Source organism: Myotis brandtii, unplaced genomic scaffold, assembly GCF_000412655.1.
Source record: "Myotis brandtii unplaced genomic scaffold, ASM41265v1 scaffold249, whole genome shotgun sequence".
NCBI lineage: Eukaryota > Metazoa > Chordata > Mammalia > Chiroptera > Vespertilionidae > Myotis > Myotis brandtii.
The window spans coordinates 1,529,223-1,551,618 of record NW_005359430.1 but is presented as its reverse complement, the minus strand read 5'-3'; positions in this window follow the sequence as shown (position 1 = coordinate 1,551,618).

The following is a 22,396-nucleotide window of genomic DNA, read 5'->3' as shown; positions in this document are numbered from 1 at the left end:
CTGGGTGAGGGGCTTATGGCTGTTTTCAGGCTGGCCATGCCCCCCATCGGGAACCCTCACCCCATGGTGGTGTGGCCAGCCTGAGTGAGGGGCTGAAGGCCATTTTCAGGCTGGCCACACCCCCTTCAGGGTTGGGGTCCCCGCTGGGGTGCCTGGCCAACCTGGGTGAAGGGCTGAGGGCCGTTTTCAAGCTGGTCACACCCCCTTCAGGGTGGGGGTTCCTGCTTGGTTGCCAGGCCAGCCTGGGTTAGGGGCTGAGGGCTGTTTGTAGGCTGGCCACACCCCCCAGTGGGGACCCTCACCCCATGTGTGTGTGGCCAGCCTGGATAAGGGGCTGAGGGCCATTTTCAGGCTGGCTACACCCCCTATATGGTGGGGGTCCCTGCTGGTTGGGTTTATTTGCATACTCGCTCCTGATTGGCTTGTGGGCATGGCTTGTGGGTGTAGCAGAGGTGCGGTCAATTTGCATGTTTCTCTTTTATTAGATAAGATTGTATGCCATTCTCTTTGCTTCTCTTTATTCCTAATAAACTCAATTTTCTTTTTTCAAGATTAGCAATGTATATCATGGGTAGTGGATTAGAAAAATGCTTTTCTGTAAGGGGCTTAAATTACTTAAAGACAGAATAAGTGTAAATATTGATGTAAATTTTTCTTAAAACTGCATTTGTAACATAGTGTTTATTAAAGTGGGCCTTTAGATTAGGAAGTAAAGTTTCACTATGAGACTAAAATAAACCACAAAAAATTAATTAACTCATAGTAATAAGAGGTGCAGAGGGGTGCCCATACCCTAAGAAATCTACATATATAAAAGCCTAAGCGACTGTTACGACCAGTCGACCGAATGACCAGTCAACCAGTTGCTATGATGATGCAGTGACCACCAGGGGGCAGACATTCAATGCAGAAGGTGCTTTCTGGTGGTCAGTGAGCTTCCATAGCCATCCTCCAATGGCCAGCCAACCTCCCGCAGTCCCTCCCCCCGGCCGACCAACCTCCCGTGGTCCCTCCCCCCTTCATATTAGCAACAAGGAATATGTGTTTAAAAATAATAATCATCATGTTTAAACCTTTGACTTAGCTTACAAATAAGTCTGAAATTTTCACTTTCCTACTCTGGGTATCGCTTAAATGGCATATCACAGCATTCCTTAAATCCAACATGGCTGAAGCTGGACATATTGTGCTTCTCTAATTTGTCTTAGGTGTTCATGTGACCACTTCCTCCTAGTCATTAGGATTAAATCCTCAGTCATGTTGAACTGTTCCATCTCCTTTGCCTCCCACAGCCAATCACTTGCTGGAAATTATTGATTTTTCTTCATAATAATTTTCACTTAAATCCCTTTCTTTCCATTCTCACAGCCAAACCATACTGGAAACACTCATTACTTCTAATTTACTTCAATATCTTCCTTACTGGTTTCCTAATCCAGTCTTGCACACTCCCCCAATTAATTTCGCTTATTGCTCTAAGCTTTATTTTCCTAAACTACAGCACTAATCATCAGTCTGCTTGGCTCAAAAAACTCGAAGACTATCCGTTTCCTTCAGAATTAAATCCATATTCCTTAGTGTGCCATCTATATGTCTCTGTGCATCAATCACAATCTACTGGTCTAACTTTATCTCTAAACCACTACATATAACATGTATTAAAGTTACACTGACTCCTCACATGTGACCAGATTTGCTATATCCTATCTAATAATAGACAAAGGTGGTAATTGACTGTACCTTCACAACGCCTCCCATTGGCTAATCAGCGCAATATGCCAATTAGCCGCCAACAAAGATGGCGGCTAATTTGCATACTGCAGGCAGGGCGGGACAGCGCGAGCCACCATCCGGGCCCCGTATGCAGCCCCGCCCCCAGCCGGGACCCCATGGCGATCCAAGAGCAGGAAAGTGCCTCCCCGGATCGCCGTGGCGATCCAGCAATCAGTGAGCAGGAAAGTGCAGCCTGTAGGCAGCACCCAGCAAGGCCAGCTCTTGGGTCACCGTGGGGATCCCAGAGCAGGAAAGTCCGGCAGGCAGGCAGCACCCAGGTGGGCCTGCTCCTGGGTCGCCATGGTGATCACAGAGCAGGAAAATGCAGCCTGCAGGCAGCCCCCAGGTGGGCCTGCTCCTGGGTCGCCATGGCAATCACAGAGCAGGAAAGTGTGGCTGCAGGCAGCACCCAGGAGGGCCTGCCCCAGAGTCTCCATGGCGATCCAGCGATCAGTGAGCAGGAAAGTGCGGCCTGCAGGCAGCACCCCACCCTGGCCACAGCTCAAGGAAGAGTACAACACACAGTGGAGGCCAGGAGCCTGAGAAATCAATACAGAGGGGCACCTTCTCCAAGCCTCCATGGTGTGGCTGGGGGCAGGCCCCCAGCAGACACACACACACACACAGAGCGCCTGCTCTGAGCCTCCTAGTCAGCCGGGGGCAGGCCCCCAGCGGGGACACACACACACACACACACACACACACACACACATGACAACTGCTCCGAGCCTACGTGGTGCTGTGGGGGCAGGCCCCAGCAGACACATACACATACACACACACACACATACACACACACACACACACACACACACACACACGATGCCTGCTCCGAGCCTCTGCTGCCAGACTGTGGCCATCAGTAGGACATCCACTGAGGGCTCCCAGACCGTGAGGGGGCAGGCTGGGCTGAGGGAACCCCACCCCCAGTGTACGAATTTTGTGCACCAGGCCTCTAGTATATTTATAATTATGTTAACTAATAACAAAATTATAGTCACTGAATAGATATAGAAATTACTGAGAGAAGACCTGAGAGCTGAAAAAAGGAAATGAAAATATGAGCAGTATCTAGGTCACAATGGGTCTTGTAAGCAACATGAGAATGTAGCTTTTATTCTGACTATGTGAGAATCCATTGAAGAGTTTAAAGAGAAGAGTGAAATGATCAGATTTTATTTAACCAAGTCATTGGTTACTTGGTAGAAAACAGATTAAGTGTGACATCAGATACTGAGGACCTTAATTAGGAAAATGTGTATGGTAATGGAATAAAATGTACAAATTAAAAAACATCTATTTAGAAGGTAGTATCAATAACATTTGACAATTAATTGAATATGAAATTAAGTATGACTCTATAGTCTTCACTTTAATAACTCAATGACTAATGAGTTCACTTATCAATATAGGCAACACAGGATGAGTAGCAGGTGGTTGCAGAGGTGAGGAGTGGGGCTTGGGTGTGAGGAAAGAGACACTAATGAGTTTTGGATATGATGAGTGAGATATTGAAAAGAATATGCCCTGGATACAGTAGGAAGAGACACTAAAATGACATTTGTCTTGACCCCCAAGACAAACGTCATTCATTTAACATGGCCTTCTGCATGAGGCCAATTTTAATTAGTTTAGTTTAGCAAATTTGGTTATATGCAATATTTTAAAAGTAAAGGAAAACTAGTATCTTCAAGAGAAATCAAGAATACATAGGTCAGTAAATAAACTGTTCAAAAGAGGATTTAATAGCAAAGTGATACTAATGAGTTAGTTGGGATCAGGCAGTTTAAGGAAGGGCCGCAGGGAAGGAAGGTGGTATATAAGGAAGAAATGAGCCAGATGGTCAGGATGTGAGCAAGATAGGCAGAATGTACCAGTCAACCACAGAACTGCCCTTCCCCCTGAACTAAAAGCGGGAGATGAAGGCAAAAGGAGATTAGCTGGTGTTTTAGCCAATAGAAGGCAAGAGCAAGAAAATATAAACCTCTAGACTCGTGAGCTTCTGCAGCAACCCTTTTCAGGACCCTTCTCCAGTTATTATTTTCACTGTAATAAACTTCGCTTCCCTTTGCTTACTCCTCCCTTGTTTGTGAATTCATTCCTCCACTTCTGGAGACAACAAACCCATCAGCTCAGACTCACATCTCAATAGATTTTATTCTGACTGTAGGGTGCATTTTTAATCTTCCTATGTATCCTACTTACATTTTAGATTAAGTATTATCTCTTTGGAGGATTACAAAAAGAAAAATAGTCTACCAACTATGGCGTTTTATTTAATTTTTTGGAAGTTTTTTTTTTTCTTTACTGAGAAAAAGCTTGTGCTAAGTATTACAACTGAACAAACTTTACAACCTAGAGAAATAATGACAATAAGAGAAATGGAAAGGTCTTCACATTTTAACAGAAAGTTGTCAAAATCTTTCAAAGGCAATTTCATACTAAAATGATTACCACATTTTGTTGATCAAAGATAATTCTGCTTTAAGTTTCTGCATGGTATTTAGCTCTTATATCATGGTAAAAGATATTACGCATCCTCCCACCTGGTAATACAGCAGGCATAGCAGTAATGAAGACAGATTAGTGCTATTTACCTACTGACACAGACAAGAGTAGCTTATCTTTGTCCCTTGGTTTTATCATTAAAATCTTGTTTTTCAGCATTATACTGCCTGAAAACAGCTTGCTGCAATTTTGAATACCAAAGAAAAGATGTTTAAATTGCATTTCTGGCTTGGATCGCCTCCCCCAACTAAAACCAAGGAAATTCAAACTTAATGCTTTTCTCTGTCCCTAATTTACACTTTTATGAAAAGACAATGAGCTTGAAAACAATATTTTTCTGGCAGGGAGAATTATAGAAATGGGATAACAGAGAAATAATTTCCTGTATTATAAATATTTTTGTTTATTTAACAGATTTCAAAATTTCAAAGAAAGTTACCTAAATCTTGATGTTCACCCTAATATTATATACTCTCTCATGGATGCCAGATAAAAAGGAGATAATGTGGAAAGATAAGTTAAAATTTTTAACAGAATACATTGAGAAGAATATTGAGAAAATTCAGTTTAAATATCACTTAAACATTTTCTTTTGGAATCTCAATTTCTATTGATTTACCTCTGATTATTCTTGGTGAACAAAAAAATTGGTAACATTTTTATTATTGTTTTCTCCCACCAAAAGAGTACCTTATTACCTCAAACACAAGTCTTTGATGCAAAATATGAAGATATTTGATAAAGTCCAAGTGGGTTATATCATCCTGCCTTTTTCCTGTCAACTGTTACTGTCATTTCCTCAAAGCAGTTTATGATATTTGTTCAGCTTCACCTCACTTCAAAACCCCAGCCTGATCTACAGAATTCTATACTAGGTCAAGGGTTCTTCTTTTGCCAAAACAAAGTAGGCATTTGCCGATAGGGTCAGATTTGTAGTAGCAGCAATATAAAATCTCTTGACTATAATTTAGGTATGACTTATTGTTAATATCATAGCCTGTAGTGGGGAATTGTGTTGACATTACTTAAGTTCTTTCTGGCAACCAAGCGTTACACTTTGACACTAGTACCCAATTTGTTTTTCCTCCTCATTAATGATCACTGGAACATCATTTCCTCTTCCTATTGTTAGTGTAGGTAGCTAGATGTTAAGAAAGGAAGCAAAGGAAATTGAACATTGTTGAGCCTAATGGGCTGGGGAGCTGAATCAGACACTGAGCCTGTTTGCTACACCAGGAAGTTATAGCTTTTCACACCCCAGGGTATCACAGCATTGGCCCACCAAGGATTTACACCCCTCCTTCTCCCCTCCTGGACTGGCTTGTCAGAGGGAACAGGGGGAGGTAAGCACAAGTGCAATAGAAGTCCAAATGGCACAGGGGGAGGTGTTGGTGCTTGATGACAGATGCCTGTCAGTCTGACCTGGAAAAGGGATCATTGACTAGGGGGTGGACCCATCAGTCACAAAAGTTTGGGAGTTTGATCAGATATTTTGAAAAATCTTTGGTTCTTTACAAGCCCAAGATAATATAAACCTAGTTTAACCTAGTTTAACAAAGATGCACTCCTCTCTCTCTCTCTCTCTCTCTCTCTCTCTCTCTCATTCGGGTCTAGCAGCCAACCAGGGCCTGCAGCTGGCTGATGCAGGCTCAAAAGGACTAAGCTTAAAAATAAAACAAAAACTCTAGATCCTGCCCTTTGTGTTGGTCTTGCTGAAGACACAGTTGGATTTTTTTCCATGGCAGGTTGACCAAGATGGGACATTGGAAACTCAGGGGTCTATTTCTACCTGAATGAATCTTTCCCCACCACAATCTTTGTATGTGGGTTCTTAGAATGCTTTCCTTGCAATCCTGTGAAAGAACACAATTTCCACAGGTAACATTTAGGGAGCCAACTGAGAGAGGGAGAAGATGTGGATGTGGATCGCGGTAAGAACTGGAATGCCATTCCCTGTGCTAGGAGATCTATTCTTCATTGCTCTATCTCTCTCTTGCTCGGTGACCCACACTTGTCCTGTTCACTGGCACATCTGTCTACATAGCCATGTGGGTAAACTCCAAATGCAGCCTCCATACGGGGAACCTGGATACATCAGCATAGTAGCCTCACAGGGGGAGCCTGGATACTTCAGCACAGCAACAGATTGCAGCCAGGTACACAAACTAAGCTAGCCAGATGCTGGACTGAACTGAGCTTTACTGTGGCACAGGATCTCTGGACATTGGCTATATTTCTCACCCCGATTTTGATTTCACATGGTGGGACAGACAGAGGTGGGATATTGGGAACCCAGGAGGGGCACTCTTTTGATTTTGCATTGAGCAAAATAAATATTACCAGACTTCATCCTCCCTGGTGGGTCCCCAAAAATGCTTTTCCTCATGACACCACAAGAACCCTACCTCCACTGGCAATATCAGTTTAAAATTGCGGTTTCATTATCTGCCTATGTAACAGAGTAAAATGCTCGATCTCTCTGACTGTCTTGTTTAAGCCTGCTTTGTTCCCATGACCTTCAGGCTGACAGCTTCTGGTTAGTCTTATATATAGACATACTAATCATTAGAGAAATTCTGTTTGAAGCTTGAGGTGATAAAGGAAGTATGTATTGTTTGTCAAAGATTTGCAAGAACATTGTGACCTGACTCACAGCAACTAACAAAATCTTCCTCAGACCCTTCTGGTGCCCAGATCTCAGTGGGCGCCAACCACTTCTTACCCCTTCCATTTCCCCTTCTCTTGACATAAACAAGCCAAAAACCCAAACTCTGTATTTTCTTAAAATGGGTTTGAGGTAGCACTAGAACTCCCATCTTCTCAGTTACCTCCTTCTCAATCAATAAACCATGCCTGACTCCAAACTGATCTTTTGAGTTTTTGTCTTTTGAAGCATTGGGCACATGGACTTTGGACTTGTGACACCTACTTTTAGCTTTATTTCCATCTCTTCTTGGAGATCTTGAGGCAGAGACTGTATGTTTTCATGGACATAAAAATAAAACAAAAAGCAATAAACAAATAAATCAAAAAAACCTCATAGACGCTTCTGTAGTGGTTACCACAGGGAAAGGGAGGTGGGGGAGGATTAAGAGGGTAAAAGGGGTCAAATACGTGGTGACAGAGAAGCCCAGATTTGGGGGGTGAGTACACAATGGGATATACAGACGATGTGTTATACAGTTGTACACCTGAAAGTTGTATAATGTTGTTAACCAGTACTACCCCAATAAATTAATTAAAAAAGAATTAGGACTTTTTAAAAAAATAAATTGAGTGAGTGATTATCCATATATCACAATGATGAGTATGTTACATTAACACAAGTTAAGAATGAGAATGAGGAAAAGCAGAAGGTGTTAGAGTGGCTTCTTAGTTTGATCTAGTGCATGAAGGATTATTAATTTACCCAGAGATCAATCAGATCATTCATTAATAAGTTGCATGGGTTCTGCAGGGTGTGGGGGAAAAATTTTCCTTCTACCATTTGAGTTTCTGTGACTGGACTAATAATAAAATTAACATAAGACAGATTTACAAGAGAAAATTGATTACGTTATATACGTGTGGGGGTTCTATGAGAATAGGAGACCATAGGACACATCGGGCAGTTGAGGCTTTTATGCTATTCTGGATTAAGGAGAGGGAGGCAGGAGTCTAGGACTTCACAAGAGAAGAAGGCAATTCACAGATAGATGAGAATAAAGAAATTTGTGGTAAACCAATTTTTGCTGGGCCAGCCAGAAACAATGAGAAACAGGGAAGTCTAGTAAACACACCTTTTCTTGGGTCCTCCCTGTGTACCACATGACCTTATGCATGCTAAGGTGAATATGGCAAGCTGAGCAGCTCTCTTTCTTTAAGCATGCTTTTCTATCTAAATTCCTTTAGGCAGGTGGAGGGTAGGTGGGTGTCAAATGTTCTTGCTCAGTCTTTTGTTTCTTAAAAAATAACCTGCCTAAAATAACCAATATAGCAAGATGAATATTTTGGGGTAGCAGATTCTGCATTCCCTAAGTTCTTTCCTCTATAGGGCCATGGAGGATAAGGCAGTATTCATTATTTATTTTTATTTTATTGTTGAAAGTATTACAAATGTCTCCTTATTTTCCCCCATTGACCCCTCCACCCTGCTCCTGCCTGCTCCCCAGACTTCACCTTAGGCTTTAGAGACAAACTCTGCTTTAAATCCAGTATTTTATTTTCTCCTTAATCACAAGCTAATTATTAACTAACTAGAGGCCTGGTGCACAAAAATTTGTGCACTGGAGGGGGGGGTCTCTCAGCTCGGCCTGTGCCCTCTCGCAGTCTGGGACCCCTCAGGGGATGACCACTTGCTGGCTTAGGCCTGCTCCCCGGGGGATTGAGCCTAAGATGGCAATCAGACATCCCTCTGGCAGCCTGGCAGCCCTCCGGGGATGTCCACTTGCCAGCGGGGAGCAGACCTAAGCTGCAGTCGGACATCTTTAGTGCTGCTGAGGAGGCAGGAGAGGCTTTCCACCACCACCGCTATACTGGCAGCCATCAGCCTGGCTTGTGGCTGAGCAGAGCTCCCCCCTGTGAGAGCACACTGACCACCAGAGGGCAGCTCCTGCATTGAACGTCTGGCCCCTGGTGGTCAGTGTGTGTCATAGTGACCAGTCACTCCCAGTCTTTCTGCTGTTAGGGTCAGTTTGCATATTACCCTTTTGCATATTTACTATATAGGAGTCACTCCCAGTCTTCGGGTGGGGGCCGGCTGGTTTGCCCTGAAGGGTGTCCCGGATCAGGGTGGGGGTCCCACTGGGGTGCCTGGCCAGCCTCGGTGAGGAGCTGAGGGCCATTTTCAGGCTGGCGGGCGACTGAAGCTCCCAGCCTCTCCTTTTTTTCTTTTTCTTTTTATTCTGGGATTTATTTGCCTTCTATAGCTGTCATTGGAGCTGAGAGCCGGCTCCAGCTCTGAGGCCCGGCTCCAGCTCTGAGGCTCTGGCTGGCTGAAAGCAGGTATCTGGGGTTTGTTTAGCTTCTATAATTGAAACATTGTTGCTTTTGGAGCTGTTGCTTCAGGAGCTCAGAGCCGGGCCCCGGCAGGAGGGGAACCTTGGCTTCCTTCATCACTGGAGCAAGCAAGCCTCATGTTCGCTTCAGCTGTGTGGCTGCCGGCCGCCATCTTGGTTGGCAGTTAATTTGCATATCGCCCTGATTAGCCAATGGGAAGCGTAGCAGAGGTACGGTTAATTACCCTTTTTGTCTTTTATTAGATAGGATCTAAGTCCCACTTTCAGCATCTATAAAATGTGACATCAAATATTACTCACTTGACTGTTACTTTGTAGATAAACTGAACTTTACCTATAAAGCAGGTAGCATATTGCACAGCCCATAGTAATGTTTGAAATGTTTTTATTACATGAAAGATAATGTAATAAAAACATAAAAGACCAGTATACTCACGGTTATGTTGTACATTCTCTTTAGATATGCTATTGGACAGAAAATAATTTCTTTTAATTTGACTAGTTGCAATCACATGTGCAGGACAAAGAAAGCACTGTGTGTGTTATCCTCCTGCCTTCAGCATAACCCACAACCCAGCTTTGCACACCCACATTCTCCAACACACACATTCTCCCCCTCTGAAAGTGGACAAAAAAAGCTACAAAAGCTTCTTTCTCTCTCTCTTTTTTTTAGAAGAAAATATTGGTAGCAGATGCATTTCTAGGAGGGACCCAGAAGTGAAGGTTATGTGGCTTGTCATAGTCCCATGATTTGAAAGGTCAGAGTGGATAAGGGGCCGCTACAAATTGGGTAGGCATAAGATGAGTTAAAATTGAAATTTTGTTTTTGTAAAGTAGACAATAAGAAGCTTCAGGAAGATTGGTGCTCTAGAGTTGGAAAAATAAATGAGTTGCCATGGACTATATATTTGGACCCTTACTATTTAAAAGACATGTCAGTACATAATTTATTTTTTAACTGAGTCACTTAAATGTGATCTCGTTTTTAAACTAAACCATGCAAGATACATTTTTACAAGAATTACATTAGATATAACTTAATATTTGAGAAAAACATCTCTCAGACTGCAAACACTTTTGGCATAGAAATTGTGAGTCTGCAGGGTTTGTCAGAAAGTCATGCCAGTGGTAAGAACATTAGTAACATATCCTTAGAGAGGGGTCAGGACATAATTTATAAAGTGTGAGAAAAGATCTTTACATGTTGGAAAATAATTTTACAATTTAACATGATGATGTTAATAGTGCATTTATGAAAACACTTTCTCAAAGGTGTTCAGCTATTCAGATTTTGTTAAAAGTTACATCTAATTAATCATTGCTCCAGGGTATTGCCTATTTTCTTTCCCAGTCATGAGAATCTGCTGCAATGGAGACAGATTGGGTGGGAAAATGCTATAAATTTATTTTTCATCTATCCACTCATATCCTTTGATTTTGATCCTTTTTGTGAGGTATTTAATGTTTAGTTTGTCAATGTATAAGATTTGTGAAATATTGTTCTTTTGTTCAGTTGTTTTCTAGTTTGCGGAATTCAGAGAAGATGTGATAGCTTTAAATAACTTATAAATAAGACTAAGTAAAATGCATATTTTGGTAAATTGCTCTTTTCTCTATTTCTTTAGGAAACTTTAAATCATAAAAAAATACTGATTATACTACCCAGTAGGATTGGTTGATTCAATCTTTTAATCCCTTTCTTGCATAAAACATACCTTGCTTTCAGAATTCTGAATATTAATAATAGCAGCAAATCACTGAAGCAAATTAGTGAAACAGACACATTTTGAAACAGTATATTAAGAAAGTTCTTTAAGATACTAAAGCAATATATGTTCTCTTTCTAGATGGTTTCTTTAACAAGACTGTTTGCAACCAAACAATCTTACCACAAGTAATGAGAAGCCGGATATAGGATCTTACACCTCTAGGTCAACAGTTCAAATCTGGCCTAGATCATCGATGACTAAAAATCATTACCAGCGGATGGTTTCATAATGTTCTCAATAAATGAGTCAGTGGAATTGGTTGCGCTCTGTCTGTTAGTAGACATGTGCCCAGGTGACAAAATGATTTGTCACACCATGCATGACACACCCTTGATCACATTGGCAATAAATGATGCTTTTGTTGGTTATTTCATTAAATTGGCTCTATATTTACTGAAGTGAAAACCACATAGCCATTATGCATTCACAAATTATATCCATTAATATATAATCTGATTTTGCTTAAAGTAACAGTATATTTTATATTTGAGTAAATACACTTAGAACTGTGATATTAAGTGACCTAAATTTTCTATTTCATATGGTACATTCAAGAAAGAGCTTGGAAGATTTCAGATACACATTATTTGTAACACTGAGTTTTTTATATTAATTAATAGATTTATTCCAATGCATGACATAATCCTATAAGTTAGAAAACTGCCCTTTTGTTCATTTTCCCAAGTAGAACAAGAGAGGAAATTAAGTTGTTTTAAAATATTTTACTTATTGTTCCAATTACATTCCAAAGAAAACATGCCATTGAGAATTGCGGTGTGCTCTCATGTAGGTGAAATAATTTCCAGTGGATAATCAGTGTAAGCGATTCTTGGAAGTGATGGCATTTAGGACATACTATCTCAAAATAGGCTACTTGGCACATTAAATATTTCAATCTTGCCCCGAACCAGGTTGAAAACCTTCATGTAAGTGGTGCCCTCCTCAGATGTGGAGAAAAAAGCATCCTTTTCTCTGTAGAGTAAGGGACACAGAGAGGAATCTGAAGAGACAGGCCTTTCAAAGTTTCCCCCAGTTTACTATACTCTCCTCATACCCTTTGTCCTTCACATCTTCCCACGACTTTTCATTTTTCATCAGACCCACTATGAAAATACTTAGCTTTAACCATTTGTTTAGGTCTTTGTTTTTTTATAAACACTCCTCTGTCACATAAAACTTATATTAAATAATTTCTTTATGCAGCCATCATTTGTTACAGGGGTCTCAGGCAAGAAGTTAGAAAATGGTAGAGGGATATTTCCTTCCCTAGTAGAAGGGACATTATCAAACATGAGAAGGAAAGACAGTGATAGTTTAACTGTCCCAGCAGGAGGAGAGTTTGGGGCAATGAGGAGAAAACCCAGATGTATATGATGTCATCTACAAAATACTTCCACGGTGGTATTTCTCTCGTGATCCCATCACATGCAGTTCTCATGCAGGCCTTTCCTCTTGTCCTTGAGATAATTGTATTTTGCATTTATATCTTGTCTGACAGTTCAAAGAGTGCTTTCATATACATTATCTTATTGAATTTAAACCCTCACAAAGCTCAAGGACCTAACGGGCTAAGTAATTTGGCCCAAACTACACAGCCCAAGGTGGGAGGCGGGGGTGCATATAATTCAGTTCTTTTATCTCTCCCACCAGTTTCTGAGTCATGGTCTTCGAATCTAAAGATGTGGGTGAGGAGAGGGGCTAAATCACTATTGTAGGATTATAAGTTTCCAGAGACATAGAAGATATGACCTGTTGACCAAACACATGATATATTCTTCCCACATGTACACAAATTGTCAAAAGTATATAGATGGAATATAATTTTATCTCAAAATTAATAAATGTAATGATGTCTAGTATGTAGAACTTTAATAATGCACCTTAAACACATAGACATGTGAGAACTCATTCATTTGTTTTCTACTTGAAGAGTGTCCTCGTGTATTAAATGATTGGGCAGCCAAGCACTGGAACTTGATACCTCCAGAAGTAGCTATGTATTGCCTGAAATCTGCAATGTCACAAAGATATACCCAAACTGAGATCATATCTCTGGAAACTGTGCTGGCTTTGGGGTTCTGTCCTCATCCCCTTCCCAACTCTTGCAAACCAAGTGGTAGGAAGAAGTGCATGCATCCTGAACTTCTGAGGAATGTTTTCTGAGGGAGAGATAAGGGAGGAGAAGCATTCTGGTCTTGAAAACAGTAGAGCAATCACACCCTAAGAAGGAAACAAACAATTGCAAAAATCTTACTGTTTTTTTGTTTGTTTGTTTGTTTGTTTGTTTCTTTTACTTGTAGATTGTTTATTCTTGTTGCTCTGGTGACATTTTGTTTGTGAATATACAACAACTTAATAACTTATTCTCTGGTTGATAAGCATTTAAGTATTAGTAGTTTAGGACTATTATGAATAGTACTTCTATGTACACTAATACATATCTTTTGGTAAACCTATGTCCACATTTCAATTAGGGATATACCTTCCAGTACAATCATCAAATATTTTTCCAAATTGGTTGTTTAAATGTATATACTCTGACAAACAGTAAAAGAATTGGGTTGCTCCTTGTCCTTAACAAAATTAATATTTTTAACTTTTTTCATTTTAGGCATTCTGTTATTTAGATTTATGGCATTGTGGTTGTAATTAGCATTATATTGATGGTTAATGAACTTGAACACTTTTATATACATTAATTAGTTTTCTGATAATATTATTTTTTAAATTTTATTTATTTATTTATTTTATTTATCTTTATTGTCAAAAGTATTACAGATGTCCCATTAGTTGTTGTTGTTGTTGTTTTCCCCTTGACCCCCTCCACCCAGCACTCACCCCTCCCAGGCTTTCACTACACTATTGTCTTAATGAACTTGAACACTTTTATATACATTAATTAGTTTTCTGATAATATTATTTTTTAAATTTTATTTATTTATTTATTTTATTTATCTTTATTGTCAAAAGTATTACAGATGTCCCATTAGTTGTTGTTGTTGTTGTTTTCCCCTTGACCCCCTCCACCCAGCACTCACCCCTCCCAGGCCTTCACTACACTATTGTCCGTGTCTATAGGCTGTGCATATATGCATATAAGTTCCCTGGTTAATCACTCCCTACCCCCACTGCCCGTTCCTGTGCCTTACCTCTGAAATTCATATTGGTTTTTTAATACACATTTGGGTTTCTATACCTAGAGGAATAGATTAATAGACTTTCTTCTACAAAAGCAAACAACAGAAATGGCCCTTTAAGAAATGTAGAATTAGAGCTAGGGTGATTGTGAAATTAAAATAGTAAAATAATAACTTCTAAGTTGGGGAATCCTTCTTTCTTCAAAGGTGTGAAAGTGATATTGTTAGATCTAAAACATAGAATGCATGTTCATAATTACTTAATAACCATACAGAAAAGGAATCTGAACTAGGGGAATAGGTGGAAGGTGGATGTGCAAATTAAGAAACTTGGTTAGAAAAGAAAAAAAAAAGATAAAATTATTTATATGCTTGTGTTGCAAAATGAGCTATTTGTATTCAGAGCACAGAACTGAAATGAACATGATTAAGGTTAAGATGTCTAGGATTGAGGATTGGAAATTCAACTGGGAAAACACTAGGGGAATATAAAATCTGAGTGTAGGGATAGAAATCTGTTATTCTAAACAGTAATATTCCATTAAGTAAATAAATAACCATTGCATTTTGATGTGATGTATAGTCTAGTTATCAGGAGACTTGAAAGCAGCAATTAATAAAGAAATATGTTTAATTTTTTAAAATGTGAAATTTTTACATAAAAATGTGCCTTTAATTTTAACTAGAAATGTCAGTGTTTTCAGGAGATGAATGGCAACCGCAATGTTAAACTTAACTCTAACATCTGTTACTTTGTCAGCTTTCACATTGGATATCCAAGAGGATGGCAAAGCTCCAAGGGTCAATAGAGGGTGACGGAACGAATTAAAAAAAAAAGCGGCACAGAGTTTGTGTGGCCCTAGGAGTTAGACTGCATGCAAGAACAGTGATAATTCTTTACAAAATTGACCTGCTGGGTTTATTTAAAAAAAGTTAGCAGAAACTCAGGTCTAATAATAATGAGGGAAGTCTGTCATTATCATTGCACAGCCACACACACAGTAAAGCATTCTGCTGGGCCTTGTAAACACTACAGGAGTCAATAGCACGTACTCAATAGCATGTAACTGATAGTCCTGTTTTGCTACTCAGGTGATTTTTTTCTTTTTGTAATCTGAGTTAAGAGAATTTGTTAAAGTCCTAACTCCACCACTCAAATTCATATGTTGCAGCCCTAACCACCAATGTGACTATATGTGGAAATAGGACCTTTAACGAGATAATTAAGGTTAAATGAAGTTGTAAGGGTGGGGCCCCAATCTAATATGACTGGTATTCTTATAAGAAGAGGAAGAGACACCAAGGACTTGTAAACACAGAGAAAAAGCCATGAAGCCATGTGAAGACTTAGTGAGAAGGTGGCTGTCTGCAAGCCAGGAGGCCTCAGAAGAAATCCAACTTGTCAACACTTGATCTTGGCATTCTAGCTTTGAGAACTGAGAAAATATTTTTGTTGTTTAAGCTACTCATTCCATAGTATTTTGCTATGGCAGCCTTAGCAATCTAATACAACTTTAACACAAACACACACACTTGATTTAATTTGTCTTTATCATCAGACAAATATATAACATATTTTGTGTTATAGAGATTTTGACAAATATCACATCCCAGCTATGTTGAAATGAATATACAGCATTTGGGAATAGACCAATATATCCAGGTTTTTAAATCTTCCTTCTATCTCATAATATACTAATGGTGTATGTGTTTATGTAATTGATAGATGTTTCTGTACTAGGTTATTCCAGCTCTTGCAAATAAATAAATATCATTTCATTGTAGACCATTCTGAAGAAATTGATATTATGGCAATGCATAAATAAGCTGCTTTGACTTCTAAATATCTAACTTTTTAAAGGTTCACTCATTCATCTGGTAGTTTTGAGCATTTGCCACTTGCCCTGAACTGTATTAGGAGAGGAGACACAGCAGGGAGACACGGGTCTAAAATTGATGGAACTTGGAGAGGAGCATGGAAAGTTGATAAAAGACAAAACAAATATATAAGGAATGAATTGATGGCAATTGTGAAAAGGTGCCTTAGGATTGTAAACAGAATATTGGCCTAACTGGAGGGTGGGAACCAAAATCATCTTCTAAACAAATTTGAAACATAAAGGCATGATATAGACAGATTTTGGATTGGGAGGTGAGATTTCCAGAAAGAAGTAATAGCATTTTCTAGGCTGTCAATAGGAGATTCCTGGGGCATTGGCAGATCTGACAGAAGGCCATTGTGGCTGGAGTAGAGGGGCCATAATGAACATAGGACTTTATCCTATAGCAAAGAGAAGTCACTGAACAGTGTTAAGCAAGGAAAATACATGGTCAGATTTGCATTTGAAAACATCATTCTGACTACAGAGGTAGAAAAGAATGGGGTTTGATTAGATGTAGGAAGATCAGTGTGGAGTTATTAGAATAACTCACATGTGAGATGCTGCATCTTTGAATTGGAATGCTGGAATGAATTTGGTAAGGGGTAGATAAACTCACAATATTTATTGACAGTAGAACTGACAGGACTTAATGGGAAGAATCTCTCACACACATACACAGACGCGCGCACACACACACACACACACACACACACACAAATTCCTGGGAACAGAATTTTCAGCTGGAGGAAGTGGGTAAAGAAAATATATGGAGTACACACACACACACACACACACACACACACATTCCTGGGAACAGAATTTTCAGTTGGAGGAAGTGGGTAAAGAAAATATATGGAGGAGTAGGAGAAAATGTAACAATAATAGCTACCATTTATTGGTCTTTTAGTATATTAGACATGGAGCTAATAATTTTATGTCATATAATTATCACAGCAACCTACACAGTAAATGTTTTGATAGAGATTCTGAGAAAATGTGCTTTCTGGAGGTTCTGCGATCGCTTTTCATCAACAATTCTGTAAGACTTTGTTCCTTTGTCACTAAACTGTCCCATAGGTTAGATGAATTCTCTAGCTTTGCATTAAAATGGGCCATTCACCTTGATTATAAAACATCAGATGACTTTAGTACACTATTTTTGGAATATGAAAATGTGGGTTAGTCTTTTGAATATACAATTTAAAAGAATTGCATATATATACACAGATATAAAAATACATAGATATAGATAGATATATTTTATATAGATATCTCTATATCTATAGCATCTATCTATCATCAATCTATCTATCATCATTTATCTATTAATCTATCATCTATCTATCTTATCCCCACCCCCACCCCCCTGAAGGAAGGGCCAGGCCAACCTGTGTGGCTGCACTTGCTGAGACCTGTCTGGGATTACTGACCACACTCAGGGCTAGTTCTGAATGGCTGTCAGAAAAACACACCTAGGAGGTCTATAGTCAGATTGGAGAGGAGAGAAGTTCTTACTTTATTTTCTTTGGAACTACAGATTCTACTGTTTTGTATGTACTGTGCCAAAGGATAATAAAATGTGCCATGAGATGATTGCATAAAACCTCACAGAGACATTTACATTGCAGAATTGTTTTAAGAGCACGCCGCCCCCCCCCCCCCCCCACCAAAGTAAAATAAAAAATGAAAAATTGACCTACTTTCGACCACTAGGGAGCTAGTTGAATAAATTTTGATGTGTCAGTATTATGGACCATTTAGCAGCCATTACAAATATGGAACAGTGTGTTAGTAGATTTTCGGGATGTTTCTGGAAGGAAGTACACCAAAATATTCACAGTAAGTATAAATGAAGTGATTTTTACTATTTTGTTTTGTTTTGTTTATTGTTAGTTAAAACAATCACAAAAATATGCAATGTTTATTTTTACTGATGATTATCAGCATAATTTTAGTATATTTAATCAGAACAGTATAATACAGAAATATTTCCAAGCTAATAAATATTTAATTAATAAATATTTAATTGCTTGTATTGAGAAATTAAACTAATGAATACCTGTCTATGCTGAGTTTATTTGTTCAGTCTTAGGTCTAGACTTATTAAGTATCCAAAACAAATAATCTTATTATAATTCAATTATTGAGAAAATATATGTTTAAATATCAAGTCAGAGGTCAGTCACTTTATCTTTATTGTCTTAATCTACAAAACCACCCCCTAAACCCCCAAAAAGGTGGTACTAAAGTATAAAAAAATATTTGTAAGATTTAAATAAGATAAAGAATATAAAATATTTAGCACACTATCTGTTACCTGCCAAACATGTAATAACTTACTATTGATGTTCACTTACCTAAGATTCATTGATAAGCTCTTAACTGCTATGCATAACAAAAAAGTCCTGTGGTCTTCTCATTTTAGTGCTTGTTTGCTACTTTGTTTTTGGTTAGCTTTATTACTATGAAATGCCTAGTTGTTGAGTCCAGAAAATAGAATTTAAGTTTTCTGTAACATTTACGAAATACACAAGTGTTTTTAAGTATTGCTTATCATCTTTTAGTGCTACCCCTATAGTCAATTACTTTGTAATGTTATTTATCCAGGATTAACATTAGAAAGGCTGTGATTAGAGGCATGTGAAACAGATCTTTAACTTTCAAAGAGAAGTCTTTCCTTATGTATTAAAGATCTTAAAAACAAGACCTGAAAAATATTATCATTTGGAGTCTATATTCTCTTAAAAGAATAAATTTGGTGCATGAAATTAGTGCACAGGTGGGGTCTCTAGGCCTGGCTGGTGATCAGGGCCAATCGGGGCCAGGCTGATCATGGCTGAGCCGAAGAGGAGGTGATGGTTGCCTGGCTGGGCGTGGAAGGAACAGACACTGGATGCTGACATTGCCATCGTAGGCACCCCACCACCACACGGTTCCCTGCATCCCCCTCTCCTTCTTCCCTCGCCGCCACGCCACCACTGCAGCAGGCAGGTGGCAGGCTGATAGGGACCTGCAGCCAGAGGGAGGGACTGCGGGAGATTGGCCGGCCAGGGGAGGTTAGCTATGGGAGCGCACTGACCATCAGGGGGCAGCTCCTGCATTGAGCATCTGCCCCCTGGTGGCCAGTGTGCGCCATAGCGACTGGTCATTCTGGTTGTTATGGTCATTCCGGTTGCTTAGGCATTTATATGTATAGATGGGTAAATGGTATAGATATGGGAGAAGTTATGGAGTGAGGGATTTGGCAAAGAGTAAGTATAAAAATATAGGTTTTAATTATTATCATAATTTATTATAGATTTATTCATATAAAATAGTTCTCTTCACATATAATTTCTTATGGATTAACCTACATTTTTATTCAGAGACTCAAAAGTTAATGAAAATTAGGAAAACATAATCTGAGTATAAATGTGATCATAAGAATATCTGAATATTGTGATATAAGAATATCACTCAAAGTCAATGACTTGACAACAGTTTTTTTCATTGTTGCTATTGTCAAATCCTAGACACATTGAAAGAAAAGTAGATACATCATAAGTATAAAGCTACAGGAATTTTCACATATTGAATGTATTCTTGGAACCTGCTCCCGGAAGCTGCCCCTCATCCTACCACTTACTAATTTTATGATTAAAGGCACATATTTTATAAGCAAGTACATGTTTAAATACCAGGTTATTCACTTCATCTTTGAAAACTTTATTCTCTTAATCTATCAAAAGAAAAAAAAGATGATGATGGATTCTATCTTTTCTGCTGACTTCTAACAACATGGATTAACTTCACCTGCTTTGTATTTTCTATAAATACACATCGTGTATAAACTTGTGTATCTATCTTATTTTGTTCAACATGTTTGTGAAATAAACTTATATTTTGTGTATTGTGGTAGTTAATTATCATTGCTGCACAGTATTCCACTGCGTAAATGTAGCACAATATGTTTATTTATTCTTCTCTTGGGCAGTTTCCAGGTTTTGGTTATTAAAATAGTGTTGCTCTGAACACTTTAGAACATGTCTTTTTGTGAGTCCATGTTTGCATTTCTGATGGGTGTATTCCTACGAGTGGATTTACTCAGTCATGGGGTATGCATAGCTTCACCCTCATTATATATTGGCAAATAGTTTTTCAAAGTGATTGCAGCAATTTATACCCACCACCTTCCTATCCCCCAATAGGGGGATCTCAGTTGTTTCAAGACCTTACCAAGAGTTATTTTATCTGACTTTTTCATTTTGCTGTTCTGGTGGGTAAATATTGGTATCACATTTTTTGTTGTTGTTAGCAATTCTATGATATCTAATAGAATTGAATAATTTTGTATGTTTATTGGTCATTTTGACTGCCATATATTGATTATAATTATAATATTTATAATGAATATAGAATAATAAATAACAGTGTACATGTAGATGTTTTGTCTCTTCCTTGCTTTATCTTTCATTCCTTTAAAGTATTTTTTTCAATATTCCTATTTTCAGAAGCTTCTATTTTCCACCCACAGTTATTGTAATTTCAAATCTTTAATCTTTCTATTATTCTGGTTAGTTTATATGGATTTTTTTGTAACTTAAACAGGTTTCAGTGAAGTAAACCATAAAGTATGTAATAAGGAACTACAAATAAGAGAAACAAAAAGTGACAATTCTACTTAAAATATAATTTAAGACTTCCATGAAGTATCTATTAAAGAGCTATTTTTGGAAGAAATACCACAGAGGTAAAGTGCATTCTTATTGCAATGTATCAAAGGTGTATGCTATCAACATGACTTATCATTGTGAATGTTAACTTTGATCACTTGGATGCCATATTTGTTGTCAAATTTCTCTAATGTATAGTTACTCTTTTTCCCTCCCTTTTTATGCTGTACTCTTTAAAAGGCAGTCACTGTGTGCAGCCACATTACAGGAGTGGGGAGTTTTATTCCACCTAGAGTGAAGTATCTACATAAATAATTTGAGATTTGTCTACTCTTCCCCATTTACTTATGAATTTGTTTAATCATATATTTGTATCAACATGGAGACATGGATATTTTATATTTTGGATTATAATATAATACTATTTATATATTGCTGCAATTATTTCTGCTTTGGCCTTTGAGAGCTATTTTGGTTAGTTTCTCTTTTCCTTTGACATATTACCATTGTGTGTGTGTGTGTGTGTGTGTGTGTGTGTGTGTGTGTGTGTGTGTGTATTAGGTTTTTTACCACTTCTGCTGTTAGGTTGAAAATTATAGGCTTTGTTAGAAAGAGGTTATTCGTCACAGGTAGTATTCTTTCAACTTTCTTCTGTGACTATATGTGTGCCTTTTGAGCGTTTTTTACTTTCTGTCCCTATAAAATGTTCCAGGCTCAATTTGTATATTTCCAGTCCCAGTCCTAGAATTAGTCATTTTCTTTTAAATTATAGAATGATATTAGAAACAAAGGTCTGGCTATAACCTCCTTTTTAGGTGAAAATGTTACCTATACTTCTAGAGACTACAAAAATGTTTGAATTAAATTTGTAAAAGTTGGTATAAGTATATATTTTTAAATGACCTTAAGTGTCTTTTCCACCTTGACTAGCATGTATTTCAGAATATTTAGAATAAAGTGGATTAAATACACATAGCAATGTTTCCAAAGTTACTTATTAGATTTATCAGAATTAATGATAGTATTTAACTTGGGCTAGAAATTACTCCATTGATATGATTAACTGATGTAATTTCTAATTAAAGGAAATTAGGCTAGAAATAGCAAGTGCTGTGTAAGGCATATGTATTCTGTATTATAGCACTTTTTAAAAGTTTTTAATAGAACTGAAGGAAGAAAGACTATGAGTGTTGCCTTGTCTTTTAAACTCAAAGCTCGGTGACTTGAGAGAGAACTGTATTTATATATCACCAAAATAATATATGGAAATAAATTAACAGAAACATAATTTTACTGAAGGATGCAGATTTAGAGCTTCATCTTCAGAGAAGATGGCTAGAAATTAAACCTGCATCTTGCTGATCATTATGAAAAGGTTTATATTTATCTACAGCTTCTCAGATGTGCATGTTAAGGTCCAAATAATGGTAAATAAACATTTTAAGTAGATCTTTATAATAATACTAGAGGCCTGGTGCACGAAATTCATGCATAGGTGGGGTCCCTAGGCCTGGCAGGCAATCAGGGCCGATCAGGGCCAGGCTGATCAGAGCTTGAAAACCCTGGTGGGGTCAGGAGAGGAGGTGACGGTGGCCGGGCCAGGTGCAGAAGGAACAGACACCAGATGCCGACACTGCCTTCAACGCCCTGCCACCCCACAGTTCCCCACCTCCCCCC